At 38.2% G+C, this 15,418-nt stretch overlaps 1 protein-coding gene across 1 annotated transcript in view; it reads right to left on the bottom strand.

Moving 5' to 3' along the window:
* The window catches only part of LOC119657034, a 209,745-nt gene that overhangs the window by 42,995 nt on the left and 151,332 nt on the right, over positions 1–15,418 (bottom strand). The window lies entirely within an intron of this gene.

Below are 15,418 nucleotides of genomic sequence, written 5' to 3' on the forward strand. Positions count from 1 at the left end.
CTTGGCCGTGTCCTAAATTACTGATACCAAGGGATAACAAGACAACGAGGTTTCACTGCGATAAGAAGTTTAAAACACGTTTGAGTAACAAGGCAAATTGGGAGAGCGTGGCTTAAACCAGCAACTGATTACTTGGTACACTGACGGATCCCTCACAACAGAAGGAGCGGGTACCGGTGTCATTGGTCCAAGCAAAATGTTCTTTGAGCCAATGGGCAGGTACTACTAGCATATTCCAGGCGGAAATATACGCCATAGACTGTGCTTCCTTTAATCTACAAAGGAACTACAGGGGGCAGAACATTGCTATTCTCACCGATAGCCAAGCAATGATCAAAGCACTTAGGTCCAACCCGGTGAATTCTAAACTGGTGTGGAAGTGTCTTGAGAGACTGAATACACTGGGCTCGTCCGACAATGTCTGGATACTTTGGGCTCCAGGCCATGCTGGGTTGGAAGGCAACGAGGCAGTGGACGAACTAGCCAAGAAGGGAGCGGGGATGCCTTTACACGGGCCAGAACCCTTCTGTGGAATCGGAAACGGTTTCATGGCTATGACTCTAAGAAATGAAGAGGAACGGTTGAGGGAACTATACTGGGCGGGGCTACCAGGGATGGAGCAGTCCAGGGTGCTTATTGGGGGATACGAACCCATTCGCACAAAGGATTGCTTAAACCTCACCAAAAAGAACCCCGGAATCATAGTGGGAATTCTCATTGGTCATTGTCGGCTGAACTATCACTTAGGGAACCTAGGGATATCTACGGACAATGCCTGCAGGTTTTCTGAGCAGTATGACGAAACTTCTATACACGTCCTGGGGCAGTGCTTGGCACTTGTGCAAAGTAGGTCGAGGCATCTGGGAGAACACTTAATACCAGATGCAAAGCTGAAAGATCTGGAAATAGGGAACATACTAAAGTTCCTGACGGTTATACGCCTGCTTGAGATACTATGATCAATAGGTACACTATAACTAGTAAAAGGGGCACAACAGTTCTTTAAGGACACGGTGCGACTTTCCCTGAACAGGATAATAATAATAATACCCAGCCATTTGTGTTGAGGGACAAAAGTGTCTCTCTGACTGTGTCCGATATAAGGAGTTAAATCGTAGACATTCTAACTAGCTTTTAGTATCTGAGAAAGGTTCCCTTTTTTTCGGAGGGTTTTACATATATGAGTACTACATTGGAGAAGAGAATTATATCTAAAATTGAACCATCGATATGAAAGCGATCATGTGATTTGCGAATGAAAAGTGAATGTTAATATCAACTTTAAGTGGACAGAAAGTCTGTCCTATTCATGATTTCAATCCCTCTTCGATACTTCTACAACTTTGAATCCTAATTAATTTATCAAAACAGCCAACAAATCAACGCATTCATTGCGTGACTGCACAATATACTGTAGTATTCGCATTGAACAGAAATGCATAAAGTAGATGAATGGCAAATACGCATTGTACTCATTCTGATGTCGATGCAATTCAAAGTTTGCGTTCAATTGACTTTGCCTGCACAAAATTTAATTTGCTTAGTTGCATTAACTTTGAATTGAATCTTTACTGTGCGTTCTACTATTATTCAGATCCGCAATGTCAGCGATAGAATTACTTTGGTCTTTGGTTAATTAAACCATTCAAGCGGTTGTAATGCTTTTGTGAATGCAGACTTCAATTGAAATTTTGTGCAATCATCATCAACATCCATTGACACTGCAACGTCTGATTGCACTTTGAATTTGAGCTGTTGATTCAAGGATATATCCAGAAGATGGTGGCAAATTGACTTTGCTTACGGTGAAAATGCTTGATAAGATTTTATGTAGTCTTTTGGAAGGTCGAATTTTATATGGTATTCTGTGAAATTTGATCGAAATTTCATCGAATGGCTGGAAATTGTCAACAAAAATTTAAGTCGCGTAGACGGGAAATTGGTGTCGGATTATTATTGGAGTGTGGGCGTGATTATGGGCACATCTGCGTTCCGTTTTGTATATCACGGGGTCACAGGGAAATGGACTATGCTACTACCTTCTATTCCTGGGCGACCTTTTATTTGCAACCTTTGGTACCATCAATGATAACAAGGGCTTAAAAGCAATTATTGGAATTCCAACACAAAAGACAAAGGTGGAATTTTGTGGACCCAAAGGCTACATAGTGTATTGATGGACGGGTGAGGGTGGATTTTGGGATAGATTGTGGCTTTTGAAAAATTACTTTCGCGGATAATCCGCAGAAAAAAAGTATAAAATTTTTGCCTTATGGAATAACGAGGTCGATAGTAAAGCACTGAGCACCTTTCAACTCAATGGTAGGTTGATGGTCTGATGAGGGAAAAGAAAGCTGAGTAGTCATAACGGTTCACTGACAGACAAACAAAAAGATAAAGAAATAGACAGATAGTTTAACTGATGGATAGGTGGATACCCATACATATAGACAGCGAACCAGAACAAGTACAGGTTTCTAAACACTTGTTGGGAAATGTTCGAATCGATGGTCAAGTCGTTGGTCACTTGTTTTTTGGATATGGGATTTTACTTTGCTTAAAATTTGATTGTTTTTAAAAAGTAGGAAAGAAAGGTTCCCAGTAAATATAACGCAGACGAAAAAGGAAAGTAAGCTTTTGATTGCTCTCTCGAAATGGGCCTAGGAAGTATAAGATAGTAACATGTCATTCGGACCCGGACACGGTTCAAAGAAGGTTCAATATCGCTATAGTGATTTGTTGGAGGATACTTGAAGATAACCCAGCGGGTGTAATGAGCGGGTATACCAGAATTGAAAGAGTTAGTTCTTCTCCTAAAACAATCAAGGTAATTAGTGGCAGTCAAACAGGCACGCAATGTAATGCGGATTAGGTCCGAGGTAGCTACTTGGCGCGTGGTTAAAAATACAATGTAGAGTGGATTCTGCGCATGTTCTTGATGTATTGGTGTATCGTTGACAGGGGACACTAGAAGTTTAAAAATAGGAAAGGGAAACTAAAATGCGTGGAATCAAAATAAAAATACAATTTACAAAAGGGCCTATGCAACATCCGGGGTCACCAAGCCTGATAAACGGTTCATCAAACGAGGCGCTCTACTTTGGAATGATGATGTCCAAACAAAAGTCTTTGGGAATGTCTCTATCGTAAGTTTCTTCTACTTTCCACGTGCCGAACTATCTCTTACGGATATTGAGGGACTATCTGAGGAATCGCTACATGCTCTATGAAACACTAGAGGGTCAGAGGACGATGGAGGTCACGTCGGGGGTAACACATGTCAGAAGAGTTGCGTTGTTGAACACACTGTCGACAGGTGCAAAGCAGACTCGGCATATTGATGCGACAGGTAAGCGGATGGATGATTACTCATGGTTTCAACCTTGCACTGGAAAAAGCCGCAGTAGTCATCCTGACTAAAAAGAGAATTCCTACCCTGCGTCCCATATCGTTCGACGAGTCGATAATCGAGTCAAAACCAGCGGTAAAGTATCTCGGGCTGACTCTTGACTCAAAGATGAGCTTTTTGAGCAAATCAAAGCAGCAGCGAATACGGCTGCAGCTGGAGTTTCGGCGTTAAGTGGGCTAATGGCAAACACTGGAGGTCCTACGTCTAGCAGGCGACGTCTTCTGATGAGTTCAATGCAGTCTGTCCTGCTCTACGGGGCAGAGGTATGGGCTGACGCTCTTGGCAAGGAGGTATATCGTAAATGTCTCGCGCAAGTACTGAGATGGAGAGCTTTGCGGGTGACGTCTGCGTACCGCATTGCCTCTGAACCGCGGGAGTGATCCCCGTTGCCCTTCTTGCTAAGGAGCGTCAAGCCATATACAAGCGCGAGGGAGATGAGCCAAGGGAGGTTGTTGCTCGTGAAGAAAAGCAACGCACTCTAAACGCGTGACAGCTCTCTTGGCAAAATGAAACTAGAGGCAGATGGACTGCGCGGCTCATCGGTGCGTAGGTGCGTGGCGTGGAAGTCTTACCTGCGCAAGATTGGAAAGACGCGATCTCCGGATTGTGGGTTTTGCAATGGAGTTGTGGACAACGCCCATTACACTTTTTTTTCTTGTGGAAGGTGGGATGGGTACTATGTATGTCTATTAGAAAAGTTATCCTTGTACCTTTTCATCTGTCTATAGAGCAGCACAGGCAGGCCTTTCGGAAGCCTATATTTGTCAGTCTATTACACCGGCTAAATAGTGAGTGAGAAAGGAAACTGGATTCGCCTAAGTTGATTATCACACAGAATGATAAGCACGAGGAAGAAGGAAACGATGATAATCGGCACTGGCGACAAGGAAATCGAGAAAAGGAGTTTCAAGGTGGCATTGGCTAAGAAGAAGTGGTAACTTGGTCCTAACACAACTATAGGACAACTACATGAATACCAATGAAATGCAGGACTTGGCAGTATAGTCGCCTTCCAAAAGGTTTCGTATTGCTCGTATGGAGCGTTTTTTGAAAAGTAGTTGCGGAGGATTTGCGGTTTATGCGTGGAACTGGAGATGTGTGGAGATGGGCGAAAAGGAGACCTATAATCATTAGCTTTGTGATTTTTCAAGCTGCTGCTTGGGAACGATGCGAGGAAATATGTAGTTAGTAAACCATATTTAGTTCATGTATACAGTGCGGGTCTTACGTTTTTCAGAAATTTTTGGGATCAAGCAGGAGATCTAGAAAGAAATATTTCATCACAATTTAGTGTGGAGCACTTTAGGTTGGGAGAATTCAAGTCTTTTGTGGTATCTAATTGACGGAGAACTCTCAAATGGCGATAGATATATTCAAGTGGTGATTACGGGGAGTGGTATTCGATGGACAAATCTAGCATTTGTCTGAATGACTCTGTGTGTTAATAGTACTAAGCTGTAGCAAACGAAGATCGTGGTTCAAATTTCTCCGGTAGCAGAGGGATTCCTAAGGTAAGGTAGCTGTCAGATATCAACCGAATCAGTTGTGAGTGAGTACCTGCGTTAAATCAAGGTGATAATGCTGATCCCAATGACAGTCCAAATTCAAATTCCGCCATCAATTAAAAAAAATTGAAATTTCAATACAACGTAGAATTGAATGAGATGAAAGTAGAAAGAAAAAGAGAAAGATAAAAGCGAGGATAGAAGGATTCCAAAGCGTGTTTTGAAGGGGCGAATAATGACAGACTGGGGAAGCCACACAACCGGTGGGAAACTTCGATTGATCCAATTTTTGGAATGCGGTATCAGGGATTCGACTCGATGCATCTCGGAGTAAAAGGCTATATTTGGGTTGTCACGGCAATGATGATGACGATGAAGTGGAAAAAGTCAAAACATCCAGATGTGAGTTCGAACGAATAGAGTTGAAACGCAACCCGGGAATAAAAGATGTAAAAGTATTGGTCACCGAGTTTTATCAAGTGCAGAAAGTAACTAGGATTTTAAGAAAAGAAGGTGGATGAATGTCCATAACTGGTAACTTTATTGAAATGAACTTAGTTTGTATGATGAGTTAGCTACAAACAAAAATCTTCTCAAAGTTGGGTATGCAAATACAGCTTTAAAATAGACTAAAGAAGGCCAGGGCTAATGGTAATTTAGAAAATATCAGCTTGTAATTGTAGTGGAGGACACAAATTAAATTTCTAGGGGACACGGAATGTCATTGCGTATTTGAGAGATAGGTACGAGGTAGCTAACTAGCCCGTGGCTCTTGTGGCTTACATATTGTCACTCGGTTCAATTGTAATGATACATGTTGTCACTTGCTCGTACTCGCAATCACGTGGCCGCATACCAATGCAATGCTTCACACACATGGCACTAACACCAGACTGCATGTGCGGAATTTTTCTCGCGCAAATTACCCAGCAGCGTGAAACATATGCAATGATTTTCCTCCAAGATACAAATGCTAGCAATGTGCCGGGATACGAGAATACCGTGTGTTGCTTTTTTGTGAAGGAAGTAGAAGAGGAACTTCCACATGAGATTTTATAGGAATAACAACAATTTCATCAACGTCTATGCGACGAAATTTAGCTAATTTATAGATCATTTGTTGCCCATGCCATATACTGAAGGAAATTGGTTTATTGTTGTAATCAGTTCAGGAACGCATGTATATTTCAAATTTTCAGAACTTAAAACTGCATTGATGACGCCAGTAACCCTTTGTTACATTTGTGCTGGACAAGTGAACATTTGCAAGAGCTATCTTAACCGTTCGGGTAAATCTCATCAATGTTTCTATCCTTGAACGCCCTTTTTAGCAGGGTATGTCAGGTAATGTCATTATTTGCATTGTTTTAAGTTTTAAATGTGTTAATGTTCGAGTTCTATAAAGTGGAGGATTGGGGCGCGGCAGGATTCGCGGCATTGGAAATTTATTGCGAATGTTGCGAATACCAGCGGACAGATGACGTCACCGGCGCTCTCCACTCAGTTTAGACCTCGCCACAGGAGTGAAGAGCAGAGTGCCAAGAAGGGGACGGCAAATGCCATTTTTTGAAAAAAGAGAATAATTACTAAACTTCTGTCTACGACTGCGACTCCTGATTGATTGTTGATTTTAAAGGTGTGTTCGTTGAACTTAATTAAATAATTAAATGATCAAATGATTAAGTGATGAATGTGGTGTTGTCTGCAACTAATAAAATGTGATTTTGCCTGCGATTGGTAGATGTAATTGATAAAGAGTTATATAACCCCCCAAAGGATTGTGAAGCAGTAGAAGCTATTCAAACTTTATTATTATTATATATATATTGTAAACCTGATGTTCTGGGGGTCAATAGCATTTGACGAAGGTCGACTTTATTGCTTGAATTTGGGGCTTTATCTAGACAGGTAGAGATGCAATTACCTGCAGAAAGATAGATTGGTAATCAGAAAGATGACCAGACAGACAGATAGATACGATATATTGCCATATATGTACATATGTGGGTTTTGTGGGTATACCCTTTTTCATAAAACTTGTTTTACTTCCAAGTGCCCTGAAAATTGTACACCCCAATTCTGAATATCTATGTACAACTTCAATCCATCTAGATTTATGCCTGAGAAATTTAACATGCCCATAAATCCATGTGAGCCATGGAAATACTTTTTTCATACATGTTGAAAACTTCAATTTCCATATTGCTTCAAGTTGTATTCATTGATTCATTGCTTAACCTTCCTACAAGATCCCACAAGATCCTACAAGATCTTTGAGGCATTTGAAACTGCTCGATATTTCCAATGACTAAAGTGTGAAATTTTCAAGATGAAGATCAATAGATTTAACTAAATTTCTTCACTCCAGTTTCGTCACTTTTATTTGTTCTTTCTGAAGTGTAAAGTGTAAACCACTCATTCGATCCACTCTTGCATGGTATTATCGTAAACGTGAAGAGACCATATCTTTTTTTAATTACACGCAATTTGAATAAATGAATACCTATGCATTAATTAAAGGTAGTTTCGAAGTTCGAAATAGGTACACAAAATATTGGCAGACAAAAGTTCGGTTTTCACAATAATTACTTTCATCACGATCCATTAAGTGGATAAAAGTGTGTTACTATTGTTGCTAAGAGTTGCAGATATGTTGTTGATTTTTTCACTCGTCCCACGCTCTGAATTTATAACACCCTCGCAAAGTCACAAAATACTTATTTATACACCAATGTACGCATGAAAGACTGGAGAGATTCGTAATAATATGATATTTCCTAATGTAAAAGTGAGTCATGGAGACTTTTAAGTCAGGGTCCAGTTTTCTATATTGTCAGATACAATTTATTATAGTATACGATATAATATTTTTATCTTGAAGTTTATAAATTTGCGGCATGAATGGCTAATGGCGGAAAAATGAAAGATATATTATATTTAGATAGAATATTCAAGGCTTGTTTGACAACCGACATAAAGATGTTTTGTTGAATTTTTTAGAACGAGAAAATCTTTTGTTATATCTGCGGCGCCAGAAAGGCATGAGGTTGCTATATAAGTGATGTAATTTGGGTATTGGAAATATACAACAGCAATTAGTTGCATGAATCCGGTTTGTCAGAATTTATGTGAGTTTGAGCTCGAAAAAGTGTGCAAACTTTTTGATGGTTATATGCATTCTAACTGGGAATTATTTTGAATTTTGGACTAGTTGGTTTTGTTATTTCACGACAACCATGTTCGCTTCAGTCGTTTATAAAGGGGTTTTCGTCTTCAACTTTGAATACGTTTAAATATCGAGTTTAATTTTAAGTAATTAATACTAATACTAATCCATCCATGCTCAGGACTCACTAAATCCTGAAACAAAAATTAGTTCCGTTTCCGTTGACTTGCATTGGTTCCTTAGTTCAAAAAAGGAACCGTGCACCAAATCTTCAACAATGACAGCAGTTTAGATGCTATCTCCCGTCCAAGTATTACAGTAGAATAGGGAAGTAGAAAAAATGCCAATTTATTGAAGAAGGTGAGGTGACTGAACTTCTTCCTAGAAAAAAACACATTTAAAATAATGTTACGGAAATTTTGAGGAAGAATTTATTTGTTGGCTACGGTGTATTATTGATATCAGATTAGTAGTCTAAAAAGTAGCAAATGCTATCCACCAGATAGGGTCGTTACTCAGCAAAACGGAAATACGGAGCAAGAATGATGGCGTGTCGTGCCGAAATTCTCAATACTTTGGTTAACAGTATGACGACTGTCAATATTCGAACGGTGTTAGCATTCGACCCTCGCCTAATATATAATAAGTTTGAGATCAGTTCCGAACAATTTTTTCGCCGACAAATGACAAAAATTATCTCGATGAAGGGTCTGACCTGCGCGGTTGCCTGGCTTTCAAGGCAACCGCGACTCATGACTTAAAAATAGTCGCAGGTTGGGTTGGAAGGAAATGGGTTTTCAGCTGTGCTAGAAACTAACTAAAAAACAGACCAGCCTCAGTGAAAGACAAGAAAGATTTTTGGGAAAAAAATGGAATCTACCGGGTGTCTTGTTCTGTTTGTGAGATATCCTATATAAGAAGTGCTTGTGGGTACGAGGTCAAAAGAATACCCGAGAGAGTGTTTCAGGAATTAGAGTTAACGACGAATGAAATTTGATTGAGGGTCATCGAGTTCAAAACCGAAAAACTGCTTCAATCAGGTACAATATTTTAACAGGCAAGTAAAGTCACGAACGGTCCATCAGTTCGTGTACTGAGGAGTCCTATCTGCGGAGGAGGTGAAAAACACGAACTTCAAAGGTGGATTAAAGCTACCCAAAAAGTAACATATTATATGCGGTCTAAGAAGATTTTACATAGGAGATTCAACTTCCAGCATATTCTTAGAAATTTTATGGACACGAAAAAGTCTTGCACTCCTTCGACTGCGCCGGGAGTTGCCTGAGGCAAATTCCGCGCATAAAGGCTGCTGATAATGCCGTGTATATGATGCAGTGCATTGGTGTGCGCCCACGTGGTTGCGAGCACATGGCTGCGAGTACGTGGCAGGATCTGTCATAACAATAGATACTGTAGAGCTGTTTATTATTTCCCATATCCCAGCGAGAACCAAAGGCGGAGCTGTGATAAGATGAAGAAAACACACAAAAACCATCTAGGCAACATCGACACACCTCGACCCTACCCGAAAGGTGCACAATGAGATTCCGTGCTCCTTTGTCGCTGAAGTTTCTCCTCCTGTGTATAGTTTCTTGGTGCGGTCCTAATCATAATAAAAGCAGGGAAAGTTCTTTGACAGGCAAATGTTTGGATCCTTGTGACTAAGATCACGACTTGCATCAATTATTTGACGACCAATCAGCACCAGCCTTTCTCAAATTCAGGAAATTGCAATGGGTTGCCGACATTTCCGACGATTGAATGCAAAAGAGACGAATACATAAAGACAAAACCTATTGTTATCAAACAGCAAAAAAATCAAGGATAAGTGGAAGACATTGTTGGTAGATAAAGACAATTTCAGGTTCTGCATCAGGGATTTAAGCTACAGTGCCGTTGAAGGAAAAGAGATGTTTTGAAATCATTGCATATTCACCGACCACGCTAGCCCAGAATGTTTACCTCTTCAAGAGTATAGGGAATGCTTTTTTTCGATGACCCTTAGGTGCTGGTTTAAGTTTTTTCCAGAAGGCTTTGGAGATTATCCTGGTTTTAGATCTTGAGTTAGTCTTCTAGAAAATTTTGTTCAAAGAAGGTTATTTAGGCAAAAGTCTCTTCATAGTTCGAGTCGGCCCCTTTTTTATTAGGTAATTGAACTTTTGAATATCCATCCAACTAGACCAACTGTTTAGATGTATTTTCCCTATCCCGAAGAAGTTGGCCAATATTTAAAATTTTTAGTGAAAGTTGGATGAACACTAGTGTTCCAACTTTTGAACGGATCAAACTTTATCCAATAATTTTTTGATTGGCACAGATAATTCATAAACTGTTAATTCATGACGAAGGTCTAATGGGTGACCCAGAGGCTGAGCCAAAGGTGCAATAGTTGAGTGAAGACTTCACCTTGACCTCAGATTTCAGTTGGGGCCGGTTCGTTGAAAATAATGAAAAAACCTTTGGTAAGTCGGAACTTTTAAGTATAGGTCTATTGAGTCTCTCAGCATGATATAGCTTAAGCTTAGTACGATTATTCTAAGAGAAATAATACAGGTAAAGAAGGAGGGTAGCTGCTAAAGACTTTCAAGTGAAGAAATATTTCGGGGCTTACCACCGAAAGTGACACAACAAGACATGGATGTGAACATATGATTTAAAACAAGCCACGAATCAGTCTTATTAGCGCTTGGAAACTAGCCAAGATTTGGGAAACCACTCTAAAGTAAGCTTAACAGTAAGACTTTGTCACAATCACAATTTCAGATTTATGTGGTGAGGCGAATTTTGGATATCCAGGCGGTAAGTTATGAATATTCTCTATCCAAAGCGTTTGATGAGATACAAAAAGAACCAAAGGAGGGTGGATTATTTCAGATTATTTGACCAAAAATTGAGATGATTTGACTAAATATCAAGTAAAAATCTTTAACCAATCACAAGCTATCTTCCACCTGATTTTATTCCGTTTTTAAAAACTGAAAATACTCCCCTGGGGAAGGGCTTTTGGCTTTTGAAGGAAACTGCGGAGAATGTGACGAAGGAGCTAAAAACTATGATTTAAATGACTTACGAAAAGCGTTGGAAAATGGGTTAAGCGTTGTGCATCTCGTATGATTCGGATGGTTTTCATATCCAGAAAAATAGAATAAATTTACCTTAAAACGAATATAATATCAAAAATTCCCTGGGGTAGTAAGCTAAACCTCTTTTCCCAATGTTGGGGAGATGAAAGATTGTTTTTCAAATTAAAAGGCAGATATAACTGTCTTACCCGAAATCGATATACATGAAATAAAAATATGATTGCGTCTTTCCCTGGATTATTTTTTTTTTGATTCAAAATTGCGGGAAGTTTTCTGACCCCAAGGCGAGGAGATCTGTCTCATACATAAGAAAGGAGATATCACACAGTGCAGCAATTATAGAGGTATCACGTTGCTGAGTACCATCTATTAGATATACTCCGCTATCTTGCTAGGCCCCATACGCGCAGAACATCATTGGCCCATACCAAAGAGACTTCACTCCGGGCAAATCAACAACAGATTAGATTTTCTCTCTGCGGCAAGCGATGGAAAAACTGTTGGAATATGGACATCAGTTGCACCATCTCTTCATCGCCCGGCGGCCTTAAGCCTATGATAGCTTTGCTTGTACACGGCCATGAGAGAATTCGGTATCCCGACGAAATTGATAAGACTGACTAGGCTGACCCTGACCCATGTGCGCGGCTAGATAAAAGCAGCAGGATCACTCTCAAGACCATTCGACATCAACAACGGTCTATGACAAGGGGATGCTCTATCATGCGTCCTCTTTAACCTGCCCCTCGAGAAAGTGATCCGTGATGCTGATGTAAATGCAAGAGGTGCGATCCTCTTTAAGTCCACCCAACTACTGGCCTATGCTGACGGTATTGACATCTTGGGAAGAACGACCCGAGACGTACAAACGGCTTTCATCTAGATCGAGCAGGCCGTAATTGGCGCGATATCTTGGGCTGGACATCAATGAAGGCAAGACAAAATATATGGTGGCAACGTCAGCACCAAAAACAAACCAATCAACAATATCAAATCGCACTGGTCAAACGGGAAGAATAAATATAGGAGATTACAACTTTGACCGATAACCGCTACGATAACAGCTACGATGGTGAAATCCGCGCACCATTGTTGTCAACCAACAGAGCCTATTTCAGCTTACAAAAACTATTCCGCTCGAAACGTCTCACCATAGGGTCAAAGCTCTTATTCTACAAGACAATGATCTTGCCAGTCCTCATGTATTACTCGGAGACTTGGGTTCTTAGCAAGAAAAATTGCGAACTCTTGGCCGCGTTCCAGATAAGAATCCTCCGAAGAATTTTTGGCCCCCTACATGAGGATGGACGATTCCGTAGCCTACATAACGACGAATTCTATGAGCGTTACCATGACAGTCCGTTTGTGGATAAAATCCGGCTGAATAGATTACGGTGGGCGGGTCATTTAATCCGTATGGATGAGATTGATCCAGCGTGAAAAGTCTATAAGAGCAATATCTATGGTAGAAAAAGAAGACGAGGTAGACCCTGCCTGAGGCGGAGTGATGGCGTAGGTCAGGACGCCAGACAGCTTTTAGGGATATCGAATTGGTGGATCTCGGCGCAAAACCGAGGATGTCTGGAGTTCCTTATTAAGGCAGGCCTAGACCGGATACCGGTTGTTGCGCCGTTGATGATGATGATGGCAATAAGTTTGTGCTATGAAGAATGCAGGCTCAAAACCATATTTTCCAGGCTGAGAGGAAAGCAAGAAAGACACTCTCATTTGTAGTATAGGGTTATATTGTAGGCTACAGATAAGGTTAGCTCCTCCCAATATTGTAGTAAATAAGGTTTGCAAATTTACAAAGGTTTCACTGATGAAGTGGTTAGTTGGTTCCCGAAATTCAGACTACAAATAAACAAAGTTGCAGCCAATAAAGGCAATTTGTTTATTTTATAATGGTTCAGTTTATAAGCACTGCAAATTCGAACAATGCGGAGAAGTTGGAAAGTAATTTATCATTTAAATACGACATGGCTATATAATACACCTTCGTTAAAGTAGGATAGGATAAGAGATTAAAGCATAGGATAATGGTAAAGAATTCTGATGATGAAATTGTTTAAGAATTGCCACTTGTCCATTTCTCTTCGCAGTGCGTCCATATGTCCTTATTACGATTACTATTCATGGTAAATGTCTAGCCAGACTTTGGCTGGGCAGCACTGCCTGCCATGTTCTGCTAAGTTGTTAGTGGACCATAATTTGGCCTCATTCATTATAAATGCACTGAGTTTTAAGAAAGTTGATTTGAAGTGCAGAAAGGTAAAAGTATTGTAGTATATTAGCAATAAAGTGATAGTTTGCAATTTAAATTGTAAATATTATTCCCCATTACTAGGGTATTTTAAATAACGAGAAGTATCTTATTAAAAAAGCAAGTTGAAGTCAATCAATTTTGACCATATTATGGTAAGGAAAAGTGGTATAAATAGTTTGAGATCGAACTTAACATTTAAAATATATAGAAATAATTTACTAAAACTAGAATATTTATATAAATTATAATAAAATATATTTTTATATATTTTTTTCAATAATAAAGATGAGATAATAGAAAATAAGTTCATAATTTAAATATTACGAGCGCATAGAAGCAGATTTACAGCGACTAAATAAAGATAGCTGAATAAGCAAGCGGACAAAAATGATTAGTAAATCAGTAAATTGTAGTAAACTATAAACAACAACAGATAAAATTGTGAAAATATAAAATTAATACCTTACCTGATTAAATTGTGAAAACTGCTGAGGGTAAAAAACAATTAAAGTTAAAATATTTCTAAAAAAATCATCAAAATATAAATGTGTGTGTTGAAAAGTATGAAAACAAATATTTTTTACAATATTTAAGTGTCTTGTATTGTCTGTATGCCCAAAGAATATTTGTTCTTAGAGTTAAATAAATCATTTTTCAAATAGAAAACGAATAAAAGTAGAAATAACATTTATAAAAAAATTACATTTAAGTTTTATAACTTACAACTTATTTAACATTTTTTTTTGTCACTAAATACATGTCTAAGTACGTGTGTCATTTAAATAAAAGTGTAGAAAAATATATTCAAATGTATAATATAAATGTGAGTATTTTGATTAGGCTGGCACATATTTTAAATATTTATATAACAATAAAAAAATGTAATTTACATTTAGGGGTAAATAAAATTATTACAAAAAATGTATTGGTTTTACGTTGGCAAGTAAATGAATCTAAACATTTTTTGTTATAATTTTGTTTGTTTTTATATAGTTTCTTATAGATATATCTTATTTAGTGTTATATACGTTTGGGGTTGTAAGAACGTAAAATCATAAATAATAATTAAAATACGCTTTTAAAGTAAACTTATTTTTCCTTCTCTATGCATGGGAAAAACGTAATTAAACCAACAACTCAGTATATTTGAAAGTTTTACCAAGGAGTCATTTTTTGGAGAAATGTAAGTCTCATAAAAATATAACATACAAAACTTAAACACTTATTCTTTTACTTATGTATGTATTGTAGTTTGTCTTTATAACTCATATTCGTGTAAAATTTCGTTTGTCTGTCTAAGTATCATATGTGAGAAAGATTAGTGTTAAAACTATGCGTTTTGTGCGCTAAACTAGTCCTGTAGTGTATATAATTATATTTTTAGTCGTTTTGGCACATAATTTCCATTCAAAATGTCTTTTTTAAATAATAAAGAATCAAATTTTCATTGTAACACTTTCTATTCTGTTTTTATAATTATTTTTTTATAAAACCAATCAGAGTCCGATGAAAATCTTTTATTTTTAATCTTTGTAAAATTTCGTTTTTTAAACTCAGTCGGAACCTTAATTTTTCGATTGATTCAAATTGAAAATTAAGGAGGGTAAAAAAGCATAGTATGCAGTGGGTGAGATTCATAAAAAAAACATTTGAAAATCTGATTAATATATGATTTCGATTAGATAAGAAGCAGCATGAGTAGCAGGCACGCATGGAATTCGTAATGATAAATAAAAAAGCACCTAAACATCGAAACATTTTTAAAGAAAGCGTCTGATTTGGGACTTCTTAAATAATTTTCTGGGTAAGAATGATGCTTTTATATCAAAAAAATTATAAGGATGACACTGAAAAATGTTGATTAATGAGATATTCAATTAGTACTTGTCTATCGTCAAAAATCCTCGGAAAGGCTGTAAAAGTGCAAAGCAGAGAATAGCGTGCCAAAAAAGCAGAATGAGCAAATTGAAAATTTATATTAACAAAGAA

Source organism: Hermetia illucens, chromosome 5 (genome assembly GCF_905115235.1).
Source record: "Hermetia illucens chromosome 5, iHerIll2.2.curated.20191125, whole genome shotgun sequence".
NCBI lineage: Eukaryota > Metazoa > Arthropoda > Insecta > Diptera > Stratiomyidae > Hermetia > Hermetia illucens.